Raw genomic sequence first — 20014 nt, 5'->3', positions numbered from 1 at the left:
ACCAATGATTTAAATACTTAAAATGCATTTTAGAAATAATATAAAACGAAATTTGTCGTTGAATATTTTTGCGAGTAAATAGAACAATCTAACAATTTAAAACTTCAGCAAAATGTCCATCACAGAAATGTTAAAATCCGTTTCACTTCCCTTGGCAACAGGTCTCACGCATTTGGATCGAAACTCACTCACTTTATTCTAAAAAAAATCTATTTTGATGATTGACTATTAAAAATAAACTTGGCTCCATGTATTTCAATGGGTTTATGACCTGTCTCAGTCTTATCATAAATCTTGCTCTTAATATTTCAACAGTGATGACGGGTTTGCAGACTACACTGACCAAATTGCAAGTCAGCATCTGGCAAACTAATATTCCATATTCTCAACACTGAAGCACAAATGTTGAGGAATCAGAACTGTCCTGTTCAGTTCAGTTCACTAAATTATTCCAGATGAAATCTCCGGTCGTTTAAAAAAAACTTTCACAATTTCCACATCCAATTCACGATCCGCATTAGGTCCAACGTGTGGTCTTTGCTTTACGCCTTTAAAACCCCTCTAAATGCAACAAATATACGGATTAAAACATCTAATTAAAATGAAGCACATTTTAATTGCAGTAATAACCAGAAACGTCACTGAAATGCCACATAGTATTGAGAACTGAAGGGCCGATGTGACCGGAATTAATAATTTTATGGCAAACGGAACATACTGGACCAATAAACGCCCTTAAATAATTATTTGGACGTTTTGGGCACTCAAACGGTTCGCAGGTCTCATTCTGTGTAACCATATTTCCCCTCAATCACTCAGGGTACCTGTTTGCTGATCCCACGTGCACTGCATTCAAACAGCTTCAGCCATACATGGCCGAATTATTTGGTGGCGCCCCTATACACACTTTGATTTTATAAGATTACAAGATCAATACGGGGGATGAGGAAGACAATTCGATCCATCTCATCTTACTCATTCATCTCATTCCTCCTAAACATGCTACCGTTGCCGCTGGATTTGCACCGAGACCAGTGGGAGGACATGTGGGTGTTAACAAGAATTGTGCATAGTTCTCGGTTTCTTGTTCCTGCTTGGCTAATTATAATCAATCCAATCCTCACAGCTTCCAGCGACCTTGAAGAGATGCAAATTTCGTGTCAGACCAGGAAGGGCCATGCCCTCACAAAGAAACCCCATACTAACCCCAGGTAAACTGCTGAATTAGGAACCCAATCACCTAGCCGCAAAGAGCTGGACTTACGACTTTGATTAAAATATATTAAATTCAGAAATGGTGGACATGCTCAGCAAGTGGAACACCACCTGAAAGAGAAAGGGGAAGGTTAATATTTGGGGGTTGACCCTTCATTGAAGTGTTGTGTCATAACGAAGTGTCTACACCTCAAAACACTAACCCGTCCTTTCTCCTTACAAGTGCTGATCATTTCCACGTTTTCTGTTTTATTTCAGATTTCCAGGTTCATTTTATTTCTACTCTGATTAAATATCCACCGTTGCAAACAAATGTCTATCTGCCTATCAAGAAGGGAATAATTTCTTGATCTGGTCATTAATTCGTTCAGTTAACCTTTGCGCTTTGCGGTACAATATTTGGCTGTAAAAACATTGTTAAATGCAATAATTCACGAACAATGGTTTAAATAAATGAAAATTACATTGGGAAAAATAAATAAAAATGAGGCCCTTCCTTGAGAATTTATTATAGAACCTGAATTACGCCCTTGCAGCTTGTGAGGATTTGATTTAGTAAGTTTTATATGTTTATTTTTTCATACAGACATATTCAATATCACCTTTCGAAGGCCCCAGTGATAGCTAAAGACCCACTGAGTCAAAAACGTTGTGCTTCATGGATCTGTATTTTAATTCTTGGCTGTTAAGGCTCTAAATGAATTTCACCTCAGTGAAACCTGAACAACAAAATTATTTTGTCCTCAGCATTCATATACATTTAAACATAAACTCTCAACGCCCTGAAGTACCATTTTGGAAATGCGTTTTGGAAACAATTTTTCAACGTTTGTGTGAGAGTCAGTGTGAGTGATGGAGAGTGCTGAAGACTGGGAGAGTACTTGGCATCTAGTATCAGCATCAAGCAGTCCCATAATAGAAAAAAAACAAGGGTAACACACAGTTTAGAGTTCCTCATCCCCATTGCACCTTACAATACTCAAACCTGGCTTCACCTAATCACTACTTTTTTTGAGTGACCTGGGCTTATCTCCAACTCTTTTTAACCCTGGCAATGTCTAGCACGGAGGGTCTGGGCTTAGATTTTTCAATTTTAAAAAAAGGCCCCGAGAAGGAGGTGGCATTCTATTTGAATTTAAAACATATTACGTTCAATTATAATGCTGTGCGACAACAAATAAACGACGTCTTCTAAATTCACGAATTGTGTAACCAGTGCCACATTAACAGGCGAGTGAAGTACATTGTTCAGATCTGATACAGCCAGATATCTGAAGCTCACTGGCGCAGAGAGTCACTGTTAAATGTTTGTTAAACGTGAGGTCGGTTTTATTTTAAATGAAAATACAAATAGTAGTTTGTGAAGCGTATTTTCATGCATTGGATCTTTATCAAATTTTTTAATTAAAAACAAAGTAAATGGGTACAAATTATTTATTTTTTGTAATTAGAGTAAAATTCATAAGCGACTTACACATCTCGGAATTACTCCTGTCTTCCAGGGTCACCCATTCTTTGAGGGCCAAACAAAGCCGCCACAGATCAGCTCAACCCTGAACTGCTCCCCACGGATTTGCTATGGAAATATTTTTATACAACGTGCATGGTAAGTGATTAGAGGAAATAAGGAGGGAAAGAAGAGATTCGAGGCAAAATTTGTATTAACTTGGATAACCAGTGTGTGTCAGTCCTAAATAATTTGAATAGCAGACAGGCGACCATACTAACAAACAGATCAGCACATAAAGTGGAGAGACGTGATAGCATCAGATGTTCTGTACAGAAGGATAAACTGGCATTAATAATTACACTATCACATACAGTGGCACACTCACATCTACGTCTAATATTTCTATCGATCTAGTTATCTATATAGAAAGTCTTGCAAGTAGCACCTGGGTCACGCACCAGGTAAGGGGTGTACTGAGTTGGCACCAAAAATATGTGCCGAACCCATCTGTGGCAAACGGCAGAGAGGGACCAATGGACTGCGTAGTACCACAGCACAATTTGCTAGGGTTTACAGAAAATAAAATTGTGTATAGTGGTAAAATTAAAGTTGAAAATATATCCTGGCAATATAATTTTCTAGTGCAAATTGATTGTTAATAAACTTGTAGTAATGACATCATAGTCATTAATCCTTCGATGTGAATGTTTTTAGACATCAATTATATGTAGTCCATTTTCTGTTGGCATTTGCACTCATGGTAATTGCCTGCATAAAAATTGGCCCCAAACGGAATAAATGCACCTTTAACCTTTGCCCTTAGTGTCATTCGTATCTTGAGTAAATGTTGCTTTTGAGCAAGCTGATTGGTCAGTGAGGTATGAAATAAATAATGCCCATGCCATGAGTCAGGACTGGTTTTTCTCATTTTCTGAGGAACCAACTGTTACATTGTAAAGATATGTATAAAATAAACTACAAGTATATTCAGAAATTTATCAGATTTTTACATTTTAGAAAGGTTGCTGATTGCAATCAATTTTTGGAGCTTTAAATGTTATATTGTAGATTATAGCTTGCCATGAGTTACCCTTTTCATTGTTCAATGTCCGTCTTCCAGAAGAAAAAAGAACTTGCATATTTTAGCATCTTATTGCCTCTCTGAGAGATGTTCCAAAGCATTTAAACTTACAATGAATTACTTTGAAGTGCTGCCACTGTTGTAGACAGCAAGGTTCCTCAAACAACAGTGAGATGAATGACCAATTAATCTGTTTATGGTAGTGTTCGTTGAGTTGTTGTTGGAGATGGCATCCTTTGGATGAGATGTTAATCATTTGTTTAGTTGCATGTTAAAATTCCTGTGGCACTACAGTATTTGATTTATTCTGGACTGGCTATGATTCCTTCCTTAGCCAAATCCACAATGTTTGACTGGAGGAAATTGTAGCTCATCCAGGATTGGATGTTGGACAAGCAATCTTATAACACAGAGGCAATGTAGGGGTCACAACAGGGGTGGACAGGTAGAGCTGGGTGTCGTTAGCGTATACGTGGGAGCTGACTCTATGTCTTCTGATGAAGTTGGCAAGGAGCAGCATGTAGATGAAGAAGAGGAGGGGACAAAGATAGATCTTTGGAGGACTCTAGAGCTAATTGTGCGGGGGCAGGAAGAGAAGCCATTGCTGGAGATGCTTTGGCTACAATTGGATAGGTAAGATAAGGTGATAAAAGGCAAGTTAAGGGTAATGTCAGAAAGCACTTCTCCATTTCGTACCTGGAATGGTCTTCTAGGGAGGGCAGTTGAGGCAAAAGTTCTGAAAACATTCAAGAGGCAGTTAGATCCTGTGATAGGGAGACTACAGATTCCTATGAAAGGATGAGCTTGATTGGCTGAATTATCTTCCTCATCTAATCTGAGATTATTTCACAAAGTTGATGAAGAACAGAATCAAAATCCTAAAAGACTTTTCTTTGCTTTTACATCCTCATGCCATCATTAAGGAGAGGCTTATTCTCTACCAGTCTGTCAGTCGCAGGAGTAGAGCAATGAAACTCACTGCCCGTGACATGAGTTCATTACTGTGGCTGTGAGAGGAAACTGGAGTAATGATGCATTCATGGGTGTGTTGAAATCACTGCAGCTGAGTCTTTGGATGACAAAGTAGTTAATGAATGAATGTTTACATTATACAGTGCACTGTTCTGCTATTTTTAATCTAGTGACCCTTTCCAAAGCTATATTGGGTTTCATTTGTGATTTGTAAGCTGAATAAATTTAGTCTTGCCTGTTTCCTGACCATAAAGAGGAAAGGGTCCATTTTACCAGTGCAAACTTATACGCAAGATCCACGAAAGGACTTTGTCATTTACTAAAAACAGTAAAGCATTGACAGATGTGGATTACAGACACAGGCCTCTCTAACAGATTATTTTTTGGTGAACCACTGAGTCCTTTTGCAAATCTTATTTATTCCTTCTCCACTTTTCTTCTTTTCCCTCCTAAGTGCAATGACTCTTTCACATGTGGCAGCCTTCTAGTACCTCGCTGCAGTAGCCGTTCTTCATACGTGTGAACATGATGGCCCAGATTTCCTGTAGCCGGTCAACAAACGGCACCCGCCCTGAGTTAGACTTTCCCTTTCCCATTTAATTTCCATGAGATTTGCACTTAAAGTTGCTGGAAATGGGACATGGAAATGGCACGGCGCCCTCTACAGGGCATCTGGGATCTGTGTGAACAGAGCAAGCAACTGTGTATCTCCTTAACTGATCAGATTGAAGGATGTGAAATGAACAGGGCAGAGTCTGAACCAGGGAATGTAAGTTAGAATAGTGAATTCAATGTCAAATTGCGTACAAAATAGAGAAATAAAAAGAGGGAAAGAAAGAATGGATTAAGAGAGAGGGAAAAAAGAGATAGAAAGAGAAAGTTAAAAAAAAATGAATTACATTTTTTAAAAATCTCCAACAACAATCAAAAGTTGAAGGAATGAGACTCCACACTTGTAATAGTTAATTTTCAGTGCCAGAGAGTTTGTTTAGCAGTAGTTCTTATCAGGCCATTAAAAAGGATACTTAGACTGAAATGGACGAGCCCTAACTTTCTGTGGTGAGTTTAGTTCGTATCTACAGTGCAAGTGGAGGAACTTCACGCTGTTCATTGCATTTTAATCGCGAGTCAGACAGTGAGATGCCGTCTTCGTGAAGCTAACGGCGGAGCAGCGCATCTCGGACAACAACTTCCGGATTTTTGCTTTTTACCTCATATCTGCCCTCGCCTGAAGTTGCTGTGTGATTTGTGTGTAAATAACGGCAAGCGCCGTCAGCCTATCCGTTACTTTGACAGCAAATTCTGGGCCAATCAGTGAGGCTACTGGACTTTGGGGGCACAACATCGCCCAGCCGATTCTACCAGATGCATGCAACTTCCAAGAGGGATCGCTGGAAAGTGACTAGGGAACCCTGGCTGATCTTCCCTTCCTTAGCCCATAGACAGCTAGGTCAATATACTGCTCTGACCTCCACCCCAGCTGAGATGAACTTACTACAAATCAAGATCAAAGCTGGGGCCTTCTGGTCTGAATGGCTGAGTACCACACTGAGCAGTGCATTTATTGTCTGAGCTATTGGGGAAGTGTTTCACATGTTTAAATGTTTTCTTTTATAATTACAGTAATCAGAAAAGAAGATTAAAAATGCTGCCATCCTTGTTAACTACTGTACATACATGCATGGCAAGAATTTTTGGAAGTTGGAAAATGATCAGTTCAGAAATAACACACAGGTTAGGTATAGATGAGAAAGGTCACTCGGCACATTCCAACTCATCCACTCAGAACAAACATACAGAATCTGACCATTTCTTAATTTATTGCAAGGTTTTTGTCTCCACTACAGTGCTCCAAGTCCAGCCATGTGTTGATCACTCTTTGTGTGAAGAACTTCATGACATCAATCCTAAATTTTTCTTTCCCCAATTTTACACGAAGTACTGTTCCATATTTGTCTTTCCTGTATTCTACTACCTTATATGGACCATTATCCATTAATATTCAGTCCACGTGCATGGTATAAATTGGTATGAGCCAACAGAGGGCAGTATGATATAACACGATAACTCTCTGTGATCTCAGATGGCATTTTCAAGAAACCCAACATGGATTCATGCATTGATGGGGTTTTGTTTCATTTTATTCCTCCATTAAAATGTTTTCTTTTCCTTTTTGTGATGTCATGTATCATGTACCTGGGCAAGGGTGCATAGACAACCTGTTCCTTGATTTTGTGCAGCACTGCCTTGCATCTGGCTTCTGTGAGTCGTGTGAGATTGGTCGTGGATAATTTCCCTCTTTTTTTTTTACTCTTCCTGTACAGAAATGGCCAGTATCCACTCAGTGCCTCTCAGTGGCAACTGGAGAAAATAGAAACTCATCCTATGCAGAATCATGGCCTTGAAATTATGCTACTTAAAGATTAACGTAGAAACACTAAAACACATTTGTATGCAGTGTCTTTGACCATTACTTTAACAGAGGCATTAATGGATTTAAAATATATGGGTTAAAACTTCTGGAATTTGCTGCTGAAAGTGCGGTGGGGTGGGGTTTGCTGTTATGCACAGATGCTGAGCCAATCCAAAATCCTGTGGTCAGCTGATTAGTATAATGCTGGGCACATTGTCATTACTCCCATCAGCAGTAGGTCTGAAAAACCTTAGAAATGTACTTCCTCCTGCTTCATTAGGTCTTGGCAAAAATGCCTGTTCCATTTAAGTGTTCTTTATGGAGGAGTACTGTAAGGCGGAAATGAAATAATTTAGGAGTGGTGACGTCATCCTGTCCTAAACCCGTCATTTGCATGGCTGCATACTTTGGACGGGAGGTGCTTTTCTAGACTGGTCTTCACTTCATGCGGATAACTGAATGGAGTGCAAATGAGGCAGATCCCAGGCAGATCTGAGATCCACCCCAAATGTTCTGCCCTTCCACCCCACTGGAATTTTGAGCCAAAACACTGAATAAAGCAAAAACAATAATCCTTCAATTTTAACAGATGCATCAATTGGCACATCAACAAGCTCAGTCAGAAACTCAAACAGGAAATATACCTGCACTTAAAATGCACCTATTTATTATCACATAGAGTAAAGCTTCTGCTTTGCAGGAAGGTGTGAAAAGAGCTGAACAGGGACAAACAAGATGAAAACAGGGATCCTGATGCTGGTGCTGATGGCATTCTTGATCAATTTTGATGGAATATTATGCACAATCAGTTTATCTCACTGACTTTTCAATATCTTTTAGAAATTACTACCTTCAGAGGCACTGAAAGTTCAGCAAGCTTCACTAGTTAAAGGGCAAGTGGATTCATCTGAATTGCTTTGTAACCATAAATGTTATAAAGGGAGAGTTATCTGCAGTTACTGGTGCCTCTCCATCTCTTGTTTCTTTGCTTTTGCACACTTTAAATCAACTGGTCAGAGGGATTTTAGAGCAAATGTTATTGTAGAGTTCCCCCTTCACTTTGTCAACGTTTGTTGAGCCTTGTGCATGTGAATACCTCTATTCACTAAATTGATTCCTGCGATGAGAGGGTTGCCCGATGAGGAGAGATTGAGTAGAATGGGCCTATGTTCTCTGGAGTTCAGAAGAATGAGAGGTGATTGCATTGAAACGTATAAAATTCTTAGAGGTCTTGACAGAGTAGATGCTGAGAGGCTGTTTTCCCTGGCTGGAGGGTCTAGAACTAGGAGTCACAGTCTCAAGGTAAGAGGTCGGCCATTTAGGATCAAGATGAGGAAAAATTTCTTCGCTCAGAGGTTTGTAGATCTTTGGAATTCTCTACCCCAGAGGGCTGTAGCTGTTCAGCCGTTGAGTATGTTTAAGACTGAGACCAATGGATATTTGGACTCTAAGGGAATTAAGGGATATGGGGATCGGGTGGGAAAGTGGAATTGAGGTAGAAGATCAGCCATGATCTTATTGAATGGCGGAGCAGACTTGAGGGGCCATACAGCCCACTCCTGCTCCTTTTCTTATGTTCTTATGTGCTTGGGCATGCGGGCGGCCCAGGATACAGCCCCTGTGCCTGAATGGTTAGGCCTGAGGTACCTCCGATATTAGGGTTTGGACCACATTTCCATGAAGTGGGTAAGCTGAGGAGAGTAAGAGGCAGCTTATGCCAAAACCTTTTGGCTTCTTGCCCCCTCTTCCCAGGAGTTAGCTGTTACATTCTCAGATCAACTTTCCTGTAATATTTGTATTTATATATTTAACTTACATTTTTGCATAAAATTACGATAGAAATATATGAAAAAAGAAATACAGCACAGCAACATTTTGAATATAGTCAGAGTTTTTGGCCGTATTGTTGTAGTGGTAAAGGGTCTTGTTTGCTAATTTTATTCTGAGCTCTGGATGCATGATTTGTGATATAGTGATGTCCTTGGTTATGACTAAAGCTCTGGTGTTTTTACATTTCTTTTAGGGGGGATGATTTTTTTTGTGTTCATCAAGGGTATTTTTTCTCACTTTTTTTCTTCCCTCTCTCTTCTTATGGAAGCAAATATTCTCTGCTAAGGTATGGTTCCTTGGCTGCCCATAACTAATCCAAGTAGCCATTATTCATGTGTGAACCTAGGCAGTGAGTTTCATTGCAGGAAACAAAGGGAGAGGGATCATAACCAAGCCTGATCCTCTTTTTACCCAAAATCCTCAATGTAATAATAATCACTGGTTAATAATCTAGGTTTGCAGAGGACACTTCTAGCCCTTACCACCATTGCAGCTGAGGTCAGTTCACTCAACATAAGCCAGGGATTGAACTAGGGACCTGAATAGGACAGCTTGCTCAGTGGATAAACTTGCTGAGCCATCAGGTGAACTCTGGAATATTTTTCTTCCAGTGTCAAGTATAGCACAGGTTAATTGCAGAGTAAAGCTGTCTCTGCTCTGTTCCAACAATGCATCTAAACCAGAACCATAGAAGAGCATTGTTGCACCAATGTGACATTTTCTACTTTCATACCAGCCATCTTTGTGGCCTATCTGAGTGAGATTTCTAAATTACACCAGAATATAATAAAGCATGGAATAGAAAAAAGACATTTTTTTAAAAACCCAATTCATCCAGAGATCATACACAATCTTGCCTAATAGGGACTCTACTCACACATTTAACCCCTCTTAGGGAAAGTTTTGCACAAACACTCTGCAATCATCAAAGATCAGCAAACAAAAGATTGAGTTTTGAAGGCATACTAGCCCTGAAATTCTACAGGACCTCTCTTAATCTCTCATTACCCTATTTCTCTGGGGGTCCTGTCACTATCCCACTGAAGTTACAGCGGGAGATTGGGAGAACCCTCATGGAATTTCTAGACAATAAATTATAGGAGGAAGATTGAAGGAGACAAGAAGTTTCACAGTTTTGAGGTGCTGGAAAAGATTGAGTTATTACTGCATATATGCAAATGTAAACGCAGGCATAAATACACATAAACATATATGTTGACGAAGAGAAATGTGTACATGCAAACATGCAAGCATGCCTATATACATACAAACATATGGTATTCATGGATGCAAATAGGACTGTACTAGTGAGCCCTAACAGGTTTCACTAAGAAAAGGTACAACATATATACACAAAGGGTTGGTGATAGAGCTCTTTTAAAGAGCTATATAACTTTTCTTTCCTAGCAAAACACTCTCCATCGCTGCACTGAACAGCCAAAAGAACTCCCTGTGTCACTCCAGATTAAATATCAACATTTCAGTAGACCACAAACTATGACAGGTTAGGGCCTGGGGCGAGTCTGCTGTCAGATGATCAACAATCAGAAAACTATGTGAAATTGGCCAAATTGAAAAAGTGAACTTTGGAGCTCCGAACCACATCTGCTACAGTTGGCCAGCCAACCATGGTGCCCACAAGGAGTTGAGTCCCAATGCACTCACCCACACTCAATTCATGCTGCAACTGTCAAATCAGTGAAAGGTATATTCTTCAATTTAAAACTCTGAAACCCATACTACAAGTGGCAGCATGCTAGTTGTACTTATTTCTTCTATGTGCTCATTTAAAGTTAAAAAGGATTGGATTTTCTTTGGAGTTTCTTGTTTCTCTATATTCTTCCTCTACTCCTACCACTTTTCCTTGTTCCTTCCTTACAAATTTCTACCCTTATTTCTCTTCCCTGACCTCTTCATCTTTTGCCATACTGTACTATTTGGCCCAATTTGTTTGGTGATTTTTTTTCCTGATCAACAAGGTAAAGGACGTTAGTAACGTAAAATGTAACACATTACTATTTTATGCATCCAGAGCCAATATTAAGCACTCCAAGATTAGACATAGCAGCTGAAGAGTAAAGCCGCCTACTTCTGTCCTGGCCCATGCCTCAGAAGAGCACCCCCTGTTGTACCCCACATTTATATTTCCTTTGCTAGTAGCCTTATGTCGTCTTTAAATGAAATTGACAATTTAGTGCCAAATCAGGATCAGTTTTGCACTGTAGGCCTAGACCCAACAGCATTCACACTACTCAAACTCATTCCATGACGCACCTTACAGCCAACAGACAGGTGACTTTCACCTCATCAGCAGGTTTTGAACCCAGGTCCTGGAAGTGAAAGAAAAGAGTATTTTACCCATTGTACCATTCAGTTCCCTTGTATTGTACCTTCTGTAGCAGCTGACCAGGACTATATTTTCCACTTTTAGAAATAGGGATGTTAAATTTACTCTTTAAAAATATTAACAACAACAAATAGAATTGTTATTTCCTTTTGTTTACCCCTGGCAGTTTGCCCATTAGATTTCATTGATACTTATGCCAGAAACCTGGCCGACCAGGAACTTCTATAAGAATTCTCAATTTCGGCTTCTCAAGTGGCTCAAAGATCATTTAACCAGTCAAGTAACAGCCACATACATTAATCCAGTCTGGAAAATTGGAAAACTGTAGGAAATTAAGCAGAACAGTAAATTTGTACAGTCTGGATCACTGATTTTGAAAAACTAATTTACCGATCCAGAGGTATCAGAATCAAAGTATTTGATTAATATATGTATTAATCTTATGCGTATTGCAACCTCTGCATTCTCAAATCAGAAATAAAGATGTAAGATAAAATTTTTTTTTTTTTAAATCATCTGATTGTGCAGTTTGTAATTAGAATGATATTTAATTTCTTGCATTGCTTTGCACTTGTAATGATTTATTTAAGCAGGCGAGCCTTGAGATTCTCAATTTGCCATGAGGGAGAATGAAATATGCAACTGAGTAACATAAGGAGAAACTGAGCAAGACTTGAGAGGTTTTAAAGAGTTTACTGCTCATCTGTTTAAAGTGTGCTGAGTAAGGTGCAATAAACTGTTTAAAAGCCAAGATGGTAACTGCTGGAGTAGGTAGTTAGTCTGTGGGATTGCCTGCTCCCCCAGGTAGCTCTCTCCAACTGACACAAGTACTTAACCAGTAATATGGCAGTGCCGCCCAAAATCCATATTGAGCTGCTCGTCCATTCAAATAACTCCAACTTAGCAGATGAGTTCAATGTCATTTTCATAAAAAAACAGCAGAACATAATTCAAATTTCTACTGGAAATGAGTGAACAGGGCCTTAATTGGTCTTAACAAGCTAAGGCAGATTTCACAATGAAATTTCCTTAACTAATCCAGTCGTTTTCTCACTAGGCAGAAAATTGAGAGTAGCACTGAAACTGATAAAAACTGTCGTATCAGATGATTTCATGGTATCCTATTTGTTTTAACATCCATCTCCACCATTGTTGCCAGTAAATAATAACAGAAAAGAAACCCCTTTAATTGTTCCCTCAATTAAAGTGAGACAGAATTACAACAACTTGCGTTTATGCAGCACCTTTAATGTAGCAAAACACTCCAAGTTGCTTCATCTGTGTATAATCAGACAGAAAATGACAATGAGCCAAAGAAGGAGATATTAGGCTAGGTGACTAAAAGCTTGGTCAAAGAGGTAGGTAGGTCTTAAAGGAAGAGAGAGAGGTGGACAGGTTTAGGGAGGGAATTTCACAGGTTAGGGCTGAGATAGCTGTAAGGCACGGCTGACAATGGTGGGGCTAAGGGAGAGGAGGGTGCACACCAGTCAGAGGTGGAGAAATGCAGAGTTCCTCCTCAGAAGTTGTTACAGCGAGCAACCGTGATGTGATTGAAATCAGGACCCCATTGTGTAGGGAATCACAGGTACAAATCTGCATCTCATCCCTGTATGGTGCAGCAAACCTGACAGTAGCCCTTGAGCAAGATAGTGGTTGAGATTGTGGCCTTTGACATAAAGTTAGTGCTCCATATAATATCAATAAAAGTTAACTTGAGAAAAAGATTAAAAAGCAGCTTCTAGTATCAGTGTTGGAATTCTGTCCTAGATGGGAAATTGAATTTAAGCCTATTGATTTTTATATAAATTAATCTTAATTATATAATTGAAATCCTGAGCTTGGGTTCTGCTACTTTTTCTCCATGTTCAATAATTACAGGCTGAGATTAGTCTGTAGGATGACATAATCTTTCTGCTGTGCTTTCTTTGGCATGTGATCCTTTCTCTCAGCTTCCGGACCTCAGTCTTAAGTCATCTGTGTTTCCGTTTTACTGTGGGACAGCATCTCACTGATTCAGATCCAAGCAAGTCACAAAAACCACTATTCATGTGGTTTCAAGGCATGGTTGTTATGATGATCTCATTCTCAGCATGCAGCAAACTTATGACGAGCTTGCAAAGTTAGAGCTGTGATGTGTAGCAGCAAAGTAGGAAACGCACGGCAAGAAACAAATTGGGTGACATCATTGGTCAAACTAAATAAATCATTTGAGATTGCACCACTATATTGGTTTCTTGCACTGCAGCAGTTAGTTAAAAGAGCCTTCAGAAAAAAACAGTAACGCTGCTCTCTCATAATCCAAATGCTATTGGAAAATCTGTGCGTGTTAGTTTAACCTTCCCACAAGACTAGATAGCTTGGTGGCCCTAACCGGTGGAGATCCAACATACTGCTTAATAGACTGGTAAGGCATGGGTTTACATCCCTGATTCCCCACATACCAAGTTACAGACCACAGCTTGCTAATAGCAGGAGTTACTGAGCAAAGGCCAGGTGTTTCCCCACAGGAAAAGAGAGAAAATCAGAAGGAGAGTTACCTTGAGTGTGTTACCATTTCATGCCTCCTTGCACCCAGTAACAGAACAGCATAGAGAGAAGCCTGGGAGCAGGTTGCCTTCCCATCCTCGTGCCTGCAGATAGGGTGTGAGTGAAGAGACCACAAGAGGGCAGGAGAAAAAAATGGCACTTGACCCAACAATGGACACGATCATGAAAATGGCTGCTGGATCTGTTTGGCTGGCAAGCCAGAGATTTAAGCCTTCAACCACAAGGTTGTAAAAAGACTATTTTAATTGATGATTGTGATTTCTGAATGGAAAGTAAGTCGATACTGTTAAGAGCTATTAAATCCTGAATAAAGGTCCAATACTCTCCTGCTAAAGCTTCTGAGCACTCAGATTGGGTTTCTAGTTTGAAGTTACTGGATGTTCTGCATAGGAATCCAATTCTGTGCTGTTAGAGTCTACCTTAAAAGCTATTTGGGTTGCCTATCTGACTCCTTTGCTTCCTGGTTTAATGAGGAGTGTAGAAGAACATAGCAGGAGTAGCATCAGGTAATCCTGAAAATTAGGTGCCAACCTGGTGAAGTTACAATACAGGACTACATGCATGTTAAACAGGGAAAATAGCATGCTATAGACAGAGCTAAGTGATCCCATGACCAATGGATCAGGTCAAAGCTCTGTCAATATCCAATCGTGAATGGTGGTGGATAATTAAGCAACTAATGGGAAGAGGAGGTTCCATGAATATCCCCATCCTCAATGATGGCAGAGGCCAGCACGTGAGTGCAAAAGACAAGAATGATGCTTTTGCAACCATCTTCAGCCAAAAGTGCAGGGTGAATGATCCTTCTCAGCCTCTTCCTGAGGTCCCTACCATCAAGATGACAGTCTTCAGTCAATTCGATTCACCCCATGTGACATCAATAAATGGCTGAGTGCAATGGACACAGTAAAACTGTGGGATTCGACAACATCCCGACTGTAGTGCTGAAGACCTGTGCTCCAGAACTAGCCACACCCCTAGCTAAGCTGTTCCAGTTTAGCTACAATACTGCCATCTTCCTGACAATAGGGAAAATTGCCCAGATATGTCCTCTCCACAAAAAGCAGGACAAATCTAACTTGGCCAATTACTGCCTTATCATCTTACTACCAATCATCAGCAAAGTGACGGAAGGAGTCGTCCACAATGCTATCAAGCAGCACTTACCAATAACTTGCTCACCAATGCTCAGTTTGGGTTCCACTAAGACCACTCAGCTATAGACCTCATTGCAGCCTTGGTCCAAACATGGACATGAGCTTAATTTAGGAGCTGAGGTGAGAGTGACTACCCTTGACATCAAGACGGCATTTGACTGAGTGTAGCACCAAGGAGCCCTAATAAAACTGAAGTCACACACCATCCTAACTTGGACATATATCGCCATTCCTTCATTGTTGTTGGGTCAAAATCCTGGAACTCCCTACCTAACAGCATTGTGAGAGCAACTTCACCACACAGACTGCTGCGGTTCCAAAGGAAGGCCCACCACCACCTTCTCAAGGGCAACTAGGGATGGGCAATAAATGCCAGCTTTGCCAGTGACACCAACATCCCAAGAATGAGAAAAAAATCATTTGTTCATTGGATTGTTCATGAAAGCTATAAATTGTAACCAATAACAAAACAGAAAACCCAATTTTAGATCACTTATTCACAAGAGAACTGCACATGCCAATTAATGGACATTTCATTATGGGGAACAACTGTATAAAAGGAGTATTTTGCTCCAGTCACAACTCATTTCCCATGCATCCTACAGCACGGATTTGGAATGATTGCATGAAGGGAAAACTGTTTTATACAGGGAGTGTTCTAATGAATACACTCCCACTACATTGATGTTTATTTTCCACTGCAAGGAAACAATGATTTCCTTTACATAGAACAGACATTGATGACGTTGATATTACGTGGGTAGTGGTTCTGGCAAAAAGAGCTCTGTTAGGAAAGTGCTGGTCCACCTCGACAAAAGTAATTATCAGCTATGGTGCTGAAAATAACTTTACTTCTAGTAGCGCTGGCATAAATCCATAGTTAAACCTTAAGCCCTGCCTAGTCTTAAATAGCACTATTGGGAAAAGGCAAAATTAGAAAAGTGAAATGATCTCAGTGTTTATAAGTCACTTTCATCCTGTCTTCTGGATAATAAAGGGAGTGGGGGTGGAAGTTCTGAAATATTTATCACCCTTAGAACTATTGGGGATTAGTTGCACAGAGAGTGCATCTGATCCTTAATTTAAAAAAAATATTTGTTCTTGGAATGTGGGTGAAACTGAGGAGATGAAATTGATCTTGGACGGTAACGCAAAATGGTCAATAGCGAAACAGCAGCCCCTTTTATACGGCGTCTGAATTTCTTTTTCATTGACTTCCTGGGCTGCTGATTTGTTATCACCTGTTTTGCACTGCCACCCAAGGCCAATTTCACCCCCAAATTACCCTGAGGGCATTAAAAGTCAACAAAATAGAGTGGGACTGGAATCACATGTGGGCCAGACCAGGTAAGGGTAGTTCTCTTCCCTGAAGCATATTGGTGAACTAGTTGGGTTTTGACAACAATCCAGCAGCTTTCGTGGTCATTTTCTTGGTGCGACCCACAAATTACCAGATTTATTGAATTCATTTTCACAATTTGCCATGGTGGAATTTGAACTCATGCCATAGGGACAGGCAGAAGATTGACTCTCAGGTCTCCACCAATTCTGCTCATGCACGTATACTTCTTCAGCCTCTCCGATGGTGAACCAAGCAAACACTTGGTAGGGAAGGCTTGATATTAATCGTTAAACTGTTTTATTTCACAGCAAATGAACATACAGTGCAATAGGTATGATCATATTCACTTAGTTCAAGCAATCCCATTTACTTTCAAGTAAAGATACAAGATAAAGAACACAGCACATTCCTCCACATCAGTGCGTCATCTGACTTGGACTTAAACAAGATGGAGTAGACCTTGACTTTGCGCGATAGTGTAAAACGGGCAATAGCAAGTTGGCAGCCCCTTTTACATCATTCCCGATTTTTATTTCCATTGAAGTCAATGTTGCTTCACCTGAAATATGTTTTAAAAATTTAATTTGATGCAGTCAAGGTAAGCCAAGCAATGGCCTTGTCTCTTTTAATTGAGTCTCATTTCCCACCAAGTGAATGATGGGAACGGACAGTTCTTAAATTGCTGTGCTTACCATGTGACAGAGCTGCTGTCAATCAAATGTTACTTTGCCTGGAGTGTGAAGGAGACTGACAATTGTGAATATTCAGGAACAATAAACTGATGGAAATCTGATCAATTGGTGCTTGTGGTAAAATACACAGCTCTTCTGAACCCCAGGCGCATACCCTCACCCCGCACAATATTCATAAGAAATCTGTATTCTTTTTGTTTCATTTCTGTGCTGATGTGTACAGAGAGCAGCAATGAAATGCTGACAGCGTTTGAGAGAGCTGGGAAATTGCACTGGTATTGGATTATTATTAGTTTTGATAAGCTCTTCAGGAATGAGTGCATTGTATTATCATGCTCGATAGTGAAGTTAAACCCCGTAATGTACCTCTACATTGTGATAATCAATTTAATTCTTCCATTAATTTATCCTCTTTTCTTTTAGGTTCCTCTGTGCCCGCACCATTCCCTGATTCAAAAGACAGCTAGTGAACCTTTTCCTACACCTCCGCCAACACTGCCAGTTTGTCACCAAGCTTCCCTACTTCTGGATCTGAAACATCGTCAATCTTCATCCCTATTTCACCCTCTGCTGAAACCCTCATTTGTGCCTTTGTAAGCTTCAGGCTTGACTTTTCCAACATTCTCCTTGCTGGCCTCCTGAGCTTCAGCCTACATAAACACCAACACATTCAGAACTCTGCCACCCACATCCTCTCCAATACATAATCCCATTCACTCATATCCCTTATTCATGCTGACCTCCATTTTCTTCCTGCCACCTCAGTACATTGATCTCAAAATCCTCGCCCTCATATGTCTCCATGACCTTGCTCCTCTCTAACTCTGCAACCTTCTCCAGTCCTACATTCCTGCCCACACCCTCTGCTGTTCCAACTCTGATCTATTTTCCATTCCCCACTCTTTCCACTCTACCATTGGTGGCAAAGCTTTCAGCTATCTTTACCCCACCCTCTGGAACTCCCTTCCTATATCTCTCCTCACCTTTAAAAGCCTCCTTACAACCTGCTTTCATTATGCCTTCAGCAACACTGCTGGTCCTCTTCCTGCTCTTGCTTGGGTCTATGCCTGATTGTAAAGCACTTTGGGATATTTCGCTATGTTAAAGATGCTGTGTGTTGCAATTCACTGATATCAGCAGTCGCAGGATAATTACTCATTAATCATGGAGGAGAGCAAAAAGTTGATTTTGCACATAAAATGTTGAGGACATTTTATTTTCATCTCAAGAGTTTCTTAACTCTAACTGAATCTATTTGGTTAGAGTTAAGAAACAATAGAGGTGCCATTACACTTCTGGATGTATTCTATTGGCCACCAACAGGTGGGAAGGATACAGAGGAGCAAATCTGCAGGGAAATTACAGAGAGGTGCAAGAACCATAGAGTAGTGATAATGGAGGACTTCAACTACCCGAATATAGATTGGGACAGTAATATTGTAAACAGCAAAGAGGTGGAAGAATTTCTGTGTCAGGAGAACTTTCTTGATCAGTATGTTTCCGGCCCAATGAGGAAGGACGAATTGCTGTCAGTGGGGGAACATTTAGGGAACAGTGATCATAGTGTTATAAGGTTTAGGTTAGCTACGGAAAAGGACACAGAGCAATCTAGAGTAAAAATACTTAATTGGAGGAAGGTCAATTTCAGTGGGTTGAGAACGGATCTGGCTCGAGAAAATTGGATTCAAAGATTGGCAGGCAATACTGTAATGGAACAATGGGAGGCCTTTAAAGAGGAGATGGTTCGGGTACAGTCTAGATACATTCCCACGAGGGGGAAAGGTAGGACAACCAAAGCCAGACCTCGACATCCCAAATGTAAAATTTAGGTTTATCTCTGGATGACGAAAGAGATAGAGAGCAAGTTGAAGCAGAAAAAGGAAGCATAGGACAGATGTCAGGTTGTTAATACAAGTGAGAACCAGGCTGAGGATAGAAAGTTCAGAGGGGAATTAAGAACGGAAATAAGAGGGGCAAAGAGAGAGTATGAGAATAGACTGGCAGCTAACATAAAAGGGAATCCAAAAGTCTTCTATAGGCATATAAATAGTAAACGGGTAGTAAGAGGAGGGGTGGGGCTGATTAGGGACCAAAAAGGAGATATACACATGGAGGCAGAGGGCATGGCAGAGGTACTAAATGAGTACTTTCCATCTGTCTTTACCAAGGGAGACAATATGGCCAAAGCCACAGTAAAAGAGGAGGTAATTGAGATACTGTATGGGATAAAAATTGATAAAGAGGAAGTACAGGAAGTTTGCTGGACTTAAGATAGATAAGTCACCAGGTCCGGATGGGATGCATCCTATGTTGCTGAGGGAAGTAAGGGTGGAAATTGCAGACGTACTGGCCACAATCTTCCAATCCTCCTTTGACACAGGGGTGCCAGAGGACTGGAGAACTGCAAATGTTACACCCTTATTCAAAAAAGGATGTAAAGATAAACCCAGCAACTATAGGCCAGTCAGCTTAACCTTGGTGATGGGGAAGCTTTCAGAAACAATAATCCGGGACAAAATGAATAGTCACATGGACAAGTGTGGATTAATAAGAGAAAGCCAAATCATGTTTGACTAACTTGATTGAGTTTTTTGATGAGGTAACAGAGAGGGCCGATGAGGGCAATACAGTTGATAGTGTGTACATCGACTTCCAAAAGGTGTTTGATAAAGTGCCACATAATAGGCTTGTCAATAAAATTGAAGCCCACGGAATAAAAGGGGCAGTTGCAACATGGATACAAAATTGGCTAAGTGACAGGAAACAGAGGTAGTGGTGAACGGCTGTTTTTCAGACTGGAGGAAGGTATGCAGTGGTGTTCCCCAGGGGTCGGCACTGAGACCACTGCTTTTCTTGATATATATTGATGACTTGGACTTGGGTGTACAGGACAAAATTTCAAAATTTGCAGATGGCACAAAACTTGGAAGTGTAGTAAGCGGTGAGGAGGATAGTGATAGACTTCAAG

Source organism: Heptranchias perlo, chromosome 25, assembly GCF_035084215.1.
Source record: "Heptranchias perlo isolate sHepPer1 chromosome 25, sHepPer1.hap1, whole genome shotgun sequence".
Lineage (NCBI taxonomy): Eukaryota > Metazoa > Chordata > Chondrichthyes > Hexanchiformes > Hexanchidae > Heptranchias > Heptranchias perlo.
The sequence above is the reverse complement of the archived record's forward strand: the minus strand, read 5'-3'. Positions refer to the sequence as shown.